Source organism: Mus pahari, chromosome 18, assembly GCF_900095145.1.
Source record: "Mus pahari chromosome 18, PAHARI_EIJ_v1.1, whole genome shotgun sequence".
NCBI lineage: Eukaryota > Metazoa > Chordata > Mammalia > Rodentia > Muridae > Mus > Mus pahari.
In genome coordinates this window covers 19,922,993-19,934,655 of record NC_034607.1, presented here as the reverse complement: position 1 = coordinate 19,934,655, position 11,663 = coordinate 19,922,993, and positions in this window count along the sequence as shown.

Here is an 11,663-nt window from a genome sequence, read left to right as displayed (position 1 = left end):
TAAATGTACCACATTTTCTGTATCCATTCCTCTGTTGAGGGACATCTGGGTTCTTTCCAGCTTCTGGCTATTATAAATAAGGCTGCTATGAACATAGCGGAGCATGTGTAAAAGGATACTTCTATACATGCTGAATATGAGCATAGATCTCTATAGACCCGTGTGTGTGTTGTATGCATTAGCTCTCCATGATACCAACCCCCTGTTGTCCTTTCCTAGCTCTTCTTATTTCTACCAAAACCTTCTGGTTAACTTCAGAATTACGTATAGCTTTATATATTTCTTTACAGCTATCTACAGAATTAATTATATCCTTTAAACTTCTATACCATCCCTGTTCAATCTCTTCTTCATAAAGATTGCTATCCCTAATTCAGAAAGCTGCCTCCCAAGACAGAGTCCCCTCAATCTACCCCAAATGCCCCTTAAGTGTCCACATCCACTTTTATTCACACCTTGACATATTGCCTTCATCAGACCAGCCATGTGTCCACCTTCAATCTCATAGAAAAGTTGAGAATTTTCTACACTGAAAGTCTAATTTAAATGCTAACAGCCAAATAGCAATATAGTTCATATTCTTAACACTAACTTTCATACTTTTAACATGTTGTGAAACAATTTTACTTCTTAGAACAAAGTTTGTTACACATCACTGCTGCTCCAAATGGTACCAGCTCTGAAAAATGGAAGTTTGGGAGGCTTTTAATTTATAAAGTGAACTTCATAATAAGAAACAGCTTTCTATTCTGTCTATTTTCCCAGATAATGGTCATTGAAATAGCTTCTAAGTGTGGGAAAATAATGATAATTGAATTGAAAACTGTTTTTTAATTTTTTAAAAACTTTCATGATGTGACCCAATTGTTGAGATACTGTGTCAGTTTATAAATATGACAAGGGTAATACCCATGTGTGTAACTGACTAATGTCAGGTCTTAGAAGCAGTGTTGAGTATTCATGCACCAATAGACTTTCTTGACTGTCAGTGCAGAGCATTCATACTGTGCATTTTTCTAGATGGCCAAAAAATTGCTTTTGTTTCTTTTCCCTTTTTCTATTTTCATGTACTTTCACAGTGTGTAGGCATATTTACACATGTTTGCTTGCATGTGGGTAAACATATATGTGTGTATGGGTGGAGAACTGGGATTGATGTTAGGAATCATCCTTTGTCAATCACACCTAGAGCTGGCTCACATGGGTGGTCTTGCTCTCTGAGAGGCCTCTGCTTCTGTCTTGAGAAGCTGAAATGACAGGCAGGACAACTGAGCCACCAGCATTTCACATGACTTCTAGGGACCTGAAGCACTTTAACACTAAGACATCTCCCATAACATTTTTCAAAAAAAAAATACACACATGCAAATATTATGATTTATTCAACAGCATTTCTTTTGTAAGAGTATATATACTTCATCCAGTAATCATGCGAGATCATACATAGCATCAGCAAGCAGAGAGAAAAATCAGTAAGGCTTCAAAAGCTGTTTGTAAAATGCTGTTTTAAAGAGCAGAAGCAATATCCTAGGCGTCATGCCCTTTCTCATTGTCTAACACCAAGGATATCTCAAACTACAATGGTAAACAACCATTTATTTATTTGTGTGTTCATTATTTCTAAACACGTTAACTGACTGGCTACTTCATGTTACATAGTCATGTGCTAGATCCAAACAGAACTAAACCAGAAAAATCTCCTAATGAAACAAAGGGACCCAAGGTCCAAATCTAGTCTGATTCTGCTACTGAAGAACTTCATGATCTTGAGGCACCTTTCCAGTTCTTGTGGTTTTATTGGTACTGATAAAACCCTATAGGGCCAGACAAATGGCTCAGCCATACTTCTTTTGCAGAGGACTTGAGTCCAGGTCTGATCACCCACTTTGGCCCACCCACAACACTTCTAACTGCAGCTTCAGAGGTAGCTGATGGCTTGTGGCTTCTGTGAGTGCCTTAACTCACAAATGTATACCCACACACAGGTACTCAAGCATACATAATTTAAAGACAATAAAATTATGAATAATGCTTCTTAATTTGCTGGTCTGAAAGAGCTTAGAACTGTATTTGCAACATTTCCACGAACATCTGTCAAATTTCAGAGGCCAGTATATTAATTTCTAAGGCAAACAGATCTCAAGTGGTCCCCCTCATCCCGACTCATATTCATGGCATTGCATGACAGCTTTTACTGGAATATGCAAGGGTTGTGTGATGTGCTTCCAACCAGCAAGCAGAGCAAATGCATGAAGGAACATGTTAGACAGAGTTGTCACACCACCTTTGGAGGCATATTCTCCATCTGGGTGATATTAAGAAACCTACTATCATGCTATGAGCTTCTTATGGGGAGAGTCACAACTTGAGACACTAAAACCAGCTAGCAGGACCAGCCTTGGCCCTAAACACCTGTAAGCTACCAAACTCATTTGGAGACCAAAAGACAGGCATGAGATTGGTATGTCTCTTTCTATCCTGTGAGTCCTGGCATGCCAACTCAGACCTAAGGCTTGGGCCCAGTGCTTTTACCTGCTGATTCATCTCACCAGATCTTCCTTGAAGTTTCAAATGTATAATTCTTGTGTGGGGGGGGGCACTGTGGGAATGGGGGGCTGAGAATCCTGCTGAAATAGGGAATACAAGCAACCAGTAAGATAGTAAGCAAATTTGGGGATTCGGAGGTTTTTGAAGTAGAATTAGAGAAGTTCTATCTGGAATAAATTACAGAATTAGGGAATGTTATCTAGTGAATTAATAAACATGTAAGGACAGAATTAAATGAGACTTTAAGTTTTCTCATTTAGACCTTTTCTCAAATTATGCAGCTTTTTTATGGTTAGTATGGCTTCAGTTTGGGCATAAATAACTTGAAATTTTAAGAGTGCACTTGTGTCAGTCTTGGAACAAGAGTGTTATTGCTTAAGCTGGCGAGCAGAGAGCAGAGAGAGAGCAGGTTACCCCAGGATCTCTGCCGTCTTCTTAGCTTCATGTTGCACACTCTAGGTCGTTTGGGAAGGTAGAGGCACCCACTGTCCCAAGAATCGGTGCAAGCCAAACTGAAGCTTCAAAAGTAGAGAACTAGCAGCCTAAAGAAGTTAAAAGAAATGCCTCTTGTTCAGGGTTAGAGAATCAAACTCCTTGAAGAAAAACAAAAACAAAACAAAACAACAACAACAAAAAACCGAATGATGTAAGTATTGGCGCTACTGTACAAGCTACTGCTGCAGGATCCCTTTGTGCTAAAGGAGCAACAGTCTTAATTCTACGAAAACCTTCAGCTTAACAGGAGATACACTAACATTAGTGAGGACAATCTGCCTTATTCCCAGGTCACTGAATTTAATGCAAATCATAACCAAAAACATCTTTGTGGAAATATCTGGAATAAAATACCATTTTAAACTAAATTTCAATTAAAAACCAAACCAAACCTCTTCTTCATTTGGCTCACATCCTAAAACCATGTTTAATCTTCATTTAACAAAGACAATTGTGGGGTCACGTTTCTAGTCAACACTCCACAACTACCAGAAAAGTGGAGGCAACAGAATTTTTAAGGTGCATAGTTTTGGTGTCCCAAAACTCCATGTACGAGACTGATGATAATAAAATGCACTGATATAAAACCATTGTAGCTCATATTATAAAATTAGAAAATAAGGGAGAGAAGAAAACATACATGCACATAGAGACACATATGTGATGCCTTGTGTGTGGATATGTGCACACTCATATTTGATGGTTCAATCCACATTTTTTAAAGCTTTACAGTGGTAAAGAAATAAACTCATTAAGTATAACGCATATTTCTCATTTTGAATGTTGGTCATTTCCAGGGCTAGAAAAATGCAGCACATTATGCTTGTAATGCTCCCACTCAGCCACTCTCCTTACTGTGAAAAGGCAATACTTTATAGTGTGCACTACAGCTAAGCCATGGTGTCTACAGGCAAGCCATGGTGTTTAGTAAGGTACACTAATTTTCAGATTACAACATTTTTATTTACAATGGATTTACCTGAACATATTTGTTTAAGTTATTATAGAGGTGAAATAAAATAAATTCGGTACCTAGAATTTTGGGGTGAATATCACTAGGATATTCAGGACCAATATCCGTCGCGTGGTTCATTTGAGAGTAATCTCTATGCTTACAGTAAATCTCTACCATTTTGCTGCATGCTATTGTAATTTATATTACACAAAGAAGCACAATTGTGTCATACTTGATGAAGAGAGTTTGCTGTGGTTTTTGTTGTTGTCAGTGAAGTGAATATTAATCTTACCCAAAATATTGTTGTATTTTTTGTTTTGCTTCATTTTATTTTAAGATAGAATCTTGTTGTGTAGCCTTGGCTGGCCACAAACTTCCTGCGCAGACCAGACTGACCTTGAACTCATAGAGCTCCACTTGCTTCTGTCTCTTAGTATGGGTATTAAGGTAGTACATACATCACCACTTAGATGTACTTAGGCAATGTCTATGCTACTTTAAAAATACTTTTTAATGTCATCCACACAGTGTATTTTGTTCATATCCATCCACTATTACCTCCCTCTATTATTCCCTAATACTCCTACCCTGTATCCCTCCCACCATCATGTCCTCTTCTTAAAATTGATACCAGTGGCCCAGGTCCAATTACTACTACCCATAAACACATGGGTATGGAGCCCTGCACTTGGTTATGACCAACCCACCAATGGCCACTTCCCAAGAGGATCATGACCCTCCCTCTGTCCAGGATCTCTCCTTGAACCTGGAGAGATTTGCTAATACTGGCTGTCCAGTGAGCCTCCGGGGTCCTCAAGTCTCTACCTACCCATGCCAGAGCTTGCCTTCTCACACCTAACTTTTTCTGTGTGTGCTGGGGATCTGCTCTCTGGTCTCCATGTTTGTGCTGCAGGTGCTTTACCAAAGCCATCTCTACCCCACCCCCACGGAAACCTTCACTTCTAGGGTGGTATTTTTAAAGTTCTCTAAACATTTCATATTAAAATAAACTGTTCTTTCATATAAAGATACTTGACTTCTTATTTAATACCACCTATTGCCTCTTTTTTAATTGTTAAACAAATAATCTGGGGTAGGGGCAAGGACCTCACACACCTGTACCCAAGCCCGTGGAAACTCTTGCATGCCTAGGATGCTGACTCACATTACATGTTCCTTCCCACACAAAATTATAATAATCAGGGAGGTTAATGATTGGGAATTTAAATTCAACTTTCTTATTTCCAATCACAGAGATAAATAAACTTTTATCAGTGTGTAGGAAAAGAAAAAAATATTTTAATATTTACCCAATCAAATTATTCTGAATCCAATCTTTCCCATGTCTTGTAAAATCAGCTATATCTAGTTGTTTTCACAGTTTCTTGATTAAATATGTCAATAGATTTTCTACTGCTCATTCTGTTATTTATCCAGAACATTAATGAACTCCTCTACCTCCTGTGGATCCATAAATATTTCTATTTTATTATCAAATACAACTGTTAATTGACTTAAAATAGGAGTGTAGATCACTTGGTTTAAATAGTGGATTATGTTTTTTCACTCTAAACTTACCATATTTTTAAAAATTCATTCCCTCACTGGTATGTATAACATGCATATTTTAGGCCTGAGGCTCAGTGTCATACGGGAACGGTGCAAGTGAGTCTCCTGAAGGAAGCATCAGAGGTTTGCAAAGGTTGCCAAAGCATCCAAGGAAGATAGAGTGATTACAAGCAAGTGCAGCGGAACCTCCTCAGGGTGATTGGCTTTATAATCAGGTAGTGCAGTCACAGGGGAATAAGGTGTGCAGGAAGTAGGGTTTGTGGCCAAGAAGGATGGAACAAGGAAGTGCTCTATGATGTGCTTGAATCTGAACTGAGGCTAAGACAATGACAATGAGCAAAACACAGCAAGATCCAGATGACATGTTCTTAGGCAAAAGAGTGAGCAGATGCAAAGCTCCAGAATAAAGGCCAATTTGGGTACCCCTTAGCCCAGCAACTCCACCTCCTCACCAGTGAACATGACTTCTGCCTTTGGTATGTACCAAGTATTCATGATGCCGACCAATCCTTAAAACACCGTGAGAGGAAAGGAGTGTTCACTATTTCCATTGTCATGTGATCCACTGAGAATCACAAGACAGTAGACTAGTGTGAACTGGGTCAAGTTCTAGTCTTTAACATCTATGATACATTGACGGAAAACAAAATACTCACAGGAACAAATATGGAGATAAAATGTAGAGCAGAGACTGAAGAAAAGGCCATCCAGAGACTGTCCCACCTGGGGATTCATCCCTTATACAGTTACCAAATCCAGACACTATTGTAGATGCCAAGAAATGCATACTGACAGGAGCCTGATATGGCTGTCTCCTGAGAGGCCTTGCCAGAGCCTTACAAATACAGAGACAGATGCTCGCAGCCAACCATTGGACTGAGCACGAGGTCCCCAATAGAGGAGTTAGAGAAAGGACAGAAGGAATTGAAGGGGTTTGCAACCCCATAGGAAGAACAACAATATCAACCAACCAGACCCGCCTCCCCCCCCCCAGAGCTCCCAGAGACTAAGCTATCAACCAAGGAGTACACATGTGGGTGCCAGCTGCATGTGTAGCAGAGGATGGCCTTGTCAGGCATCAATGGGAGGATAGGTCCTTGGTCCTATGAAGGCTCTGTAGATGCCCCAGTTTAGAGGAAGTGAGGGCAGGGAGGAGGGAGTGGGTAGGTGAATGGATGAATACCCTCATAGAAGCAGGGGATTGGAGGACAGGATAGGGGGTTTCCTGGAGGGAGGGAAACCAGGAAAGGGGATAACACCTGCAATGTAAATAAAGAAAATATCCAATAATTTTTTTTCTAAAAATGAGTTTACTGAGCCCTCACCTATCAGCCAACCATCCACTATGGAGTCCAAACTGGGATGTGAACTGGAACTTCAGGAAGTAAGTCCCACATGTAAGTTTCTCCTGCCAATCTCCAATCTCCCTGTAGATCAGCCACCTCACCCACCACTTAGCTCTGGGACCCTGTGGAGCCTGACCCAGAACCCTAGTTAGAAATCCCCAGAGTGAGTATCCCCACCTGCTCCTTCCTCAAGCTTGCCTTCTTGTCTATCAACCACCCATCCACTGGTCTTTAGGATCCTGTGTAGCCTTATCCAGTACCTCAGCTATGGATCAAGAGACTAACATCCTTTATTTGCCAACCAGGAGTCTATCAGCCATCCCACCCTCTGATGGGCTTTGGGACCACACAGAAACCTATAACTGAAACCAAGTTTCACTTATCAGTTCCACAACTTAGAGTAAACAAATAAACAAACAACAACAACAACAACATCAAAAAACCCCAAAGATCCAAATATCTGCCCTAACAAATCAGCAATCTAACTCCAGATGCTTAGATCCCATCCCCTCCTAAAACAAAAATATTTACAACCAAGGCAACACATCCCTTTCAAAAACCAGAAGTTCCACCATTTGTTGCCTAAAAAAATTAATGCAGTTGATGTGCAAGGTAATAACTTCAAAGTAGCAATAAGAAATGTTTAAGGAATTCAGAAAATATATGAATAAATGCCTGAACTTCAAAAACACAAGACCCAAATAAAATAGTGAAAATAATTCAAGATAAGAATTTAATATCCAAAAAAGAAAAAAAAAAGAATTTAATATCCAAGCAGTGGTTGCTCACACATTTAATCCCAGCACTTGGGAGGCAGAGGCAGGCAGATTTCTGAGTTCGAGGCCAGTCTGGTCTACAGAGTGAGTTCCAGGACAGCCAGGACTACACAGAGAAACTGTGTTTCAAAAAACCAAAAACCAAAACAAAACAAAAAAAGAATTTAATAAAAACATAAAATCTTTTAAGAAAACCCAAAGTGAAATAAAACTTGCAGTAAACTCAGGAAGTCAAACAAAACTCAGCCTCAACAACAGATTGGATCAAGTAGGAAAGAGAAGGTCTCAAAGATAAGGCAGAAGAAATATATAACCAGTCAAATGTTAAATCTTTAAAAAGCTCAGGAAATCTGGTACACTGAAAAGACAAAACATATGAATAATGGATATAGAAGAGGGAGAAAACACAGAAATATTTTCAACAAAGTCATAGAAAAAGTTTCTCTAGTCTTAAGAAAGATTATTCTCTAGGTGCTAAAAGCATACAAGACACCAAATATACAAGGCCAGAGAGAAACTCTCTACTCACACAATAATTAAAACACTAAATATATAGGACAAAGGAAAGTTATCTAAAGCTATGAGTAATAAAGAACAAGTTGAATATGAAGATTGGCTCCCTACAATAACACCTAACTTGTAAATAGAGACTGAAATTCAAAAGGCTTGGACTGTTGTCCTGCAAGTTCCAAAATACCACAGATGCCAGCCCAAACCACTATATCCAACAAAACTATTGATTGTAATCAAAGGAAAAAGAAAATTTTGTATGATAAAAACAGACAGAGGATCCTATAGTGGAAAGTTCGTTATAAAGGGATTAAACACATCCAAGAAGGACCAAAGAAATAATCTCAAAATAGGTAGGCATAATAATTCTAATAAAATAACATCATGACAGCAATATAAGAGGAATTATTAAACACTGTTCATTAATAACTCTTAAAATTAACAATCTCAATTTCCCAATTAAAAATATACAAACTAAATGACTGGCTTAGAAAATGGAATTTAGTTTGCATTTCCTTGATGACTAAGGATGTTTCTTTAGGTGATTCTCAGTCATTCAGTATTCCTCAGTTCAGAATACATTTTTTAGCTCTGTACTCCATTTTAATAGGGTTATTTGGTTCTCTTAAGTCTAACTTCTTGAGTTCTTTGTATATTGGATATTAGCCCTCTATCAGATGTAGGATGGGTAAAGATTTTTACCCAATCTGTTGGTTGCTATTTTGTCTTATTGACAGTGTCCTTTGCCTTACAGAGCTTCGCAATTTTATGATTTCCCATTTTGATTCTTGATCTTAAAGCGTAAGCCATTTGTGTTCTGTTCTGTTCTGGAAAATTTCCCCTGTGACCATGTGTTTGAGGTTCTTCCCCACTTTCTCTATCAGTTTCAGTGTATCTGTTTTTTTTTTTTTTTTTTTTTTTTGTTGTTGTTGTTGTTGTTGTTTTTTGTTTTTTTGCGCAGGTTCTTGATCCACTTGGACTTGAACTCTGTACAAGGATATAAGAATGGGTTGATTTGCATTTTTCTACATGCTGACCTTCAGTTGAGCTAGCACCATTTGTTGAAAATGCTGTCAATTTTCCAATGTATGGTTTTAGCTCCTTTGTCAAAGATCAAGTGACCATAGGTGTGTTGGTTTATTTCTGGGTCTTCAATTCTGTTCCACTGATCTACCTGTCTGTCGCTGTACCAGTACCATGCAGTTTTTATCACTATTGCTCTCTAGTACAGCTTCAGGTGAGGGATGGTGATTCCCCCAGAAGTTCTTTTATTGTTGAGAATAGTTTTTGCTATCCTGGGTTTTTTGTTATTCCAAATACATTTGCAAATTGCTCTTTCTAACTCTATGAAGAATTGAGTTAGAATTTTCATGGGGATTGCATGGAATCTGTCTCCAGTGGAGGAGATAAAGGACTGAAGGAGATAAAGGGGTTTGTAACTCTATAGAAAGAACAATAATATCAATCAACCAGACCACCCCAGAGCTCCCAGGGACTAAACCACCAACCAAAGAGTATACATGGAGGGACCCATGACTCCAGGTGCATATGTAGCAGAGGATGGCCTTGTTGGACATCAATGGGAGGAGAGGCTCTTGCTCCTGTTAAGGCTTGATGCCCTAGTGTGGGGGAATGCCAGGCTGGGGAAGTAGGAGTGGGTGGTTGGGGAGAACACCGTCATAGAAGCAGGGAGAGGGGGATTGAATAGGGGGCTTCTGGTGGGGAAACTGGGAAAGGGGATAACATTTGAAACATTAATAAAGAAAATATCTAATAAAAATTCGAAAAGAAAGAAAGAAAATAGAGTTTATCTATAGTACCCTGAAGACACATCTCACTGCCACCAACAATTTACCTAACATAAAATAATGAAAAGGTTGTCTTCCAACAGATGGAACAAAGAAAAAAGCAAGCACGGATATTCTAACATCTGCCAACAGAGGCTTCGAATCAAAACCAGTCAGAAGAGACAGGGAAGGATACTTCATATGTATTAAAAAGAAACCTACAAGAGGATATCACAATCATAAATATTTACTCGCCAAAACACAGGCGCACTCAACTTCATAAAGAGAAGACTATTAGATTTAAAATTCACAGGTTGACCCTAGCAAATTGGTGACTTCAATACATTACTCTTGCCAATATACAAGTCATCCAGAGAAAAACTAAGGGGAGTTAAATAGCAACATAAATCAAATGGCCTGAACAGATTTCTACAGAACATTTCACTCAATGAATGTACTTTATTCTAAAGAGGAACTCATGAAACTTTCTCCCAAGCAGACCGCAAATTAGGAAGCAAAATAATTCTCAATGAATGGAGCAAAGTTGAAATCATACCTTGTATCCAATATGACCATAAAAGAATATAGCTGAGTATGAATAACAAAAATGGCAAAAAAAACCTACACAAACTGATGGAACCTAAACAAAATACTACTAAAGAAAAAATTGATCAAGGAGAAAAAAAACAAGAAGGAAATTTCTAGAATTAAATGAAAATGAAAACAACAATATCAAAATCACTGAGGCATTGCGAGGCAGTTCTTTCAGGAAGATTTGCAGCATTATATATACAACAATAACAACCCAAAACAGGATATATATTGCATTAAGAACTTAATGAGACACTTGAAAGTCTCATAAAACAGGAACAAATAACAGCTATGAAGAGTAAATAGGAAGAGATAATAAGGGGAGAAGTTAATAAAATAGAAATAAAAATGCAATGCAAATAATTGGTGAAACAAAGAGTTGTTTCTTGGGAAAGATTGGCAAATCTTTAGTCAAATTAATCAAAAGAGACATTCAAATTAATAAAATTAAAAGACTATAAGTGAAAAATCACAACAGCCATAGATTAATTTCAGAGAATCCTAAGTTTATACTTTAAAACCCATATTCTACAAAGCTGTAAAATCTAAAAGAAATAGATGAATTTCTAGATGTATACAATGTATTCAAACTTAAATCAGGCTGAAATAAGTAATAGAGAGAGAGCTATAACATCCAATGTGATAGCAACAGTAATTTAACATATCCTAGCTAAATATAATCCCTTTGGGCAAATGGATTCGGTGTAGAATTCTGCCAGATCCCCAAATAAAAACTAACACCAATCCTCTTCCTCAAACTCATCTGAAAAACTAAAAATGAAGTAACATTTCCTAGTTATTTTTAGGAATATCATTACCCTGATACCTAGACTAGACAAGGAAAAAGAAAATTATAGGCTAATATCTCTAATAATAAAGATGGATAATCTCAAAAACTTCTCAATAAAATACATGCAAAATGTATTTAGGAACACATCAGTCATTAACCATTACCATTACCATTACCTACCAAGTTTGTTCCATCTTAAAGATTCAGAGATGCAACATTAAAGTAAACTAATATGCATAAATCTATTATGTAAGTAGACTCAAGATCAGAAACCAATGATCATCTCGGAAGAAAAGG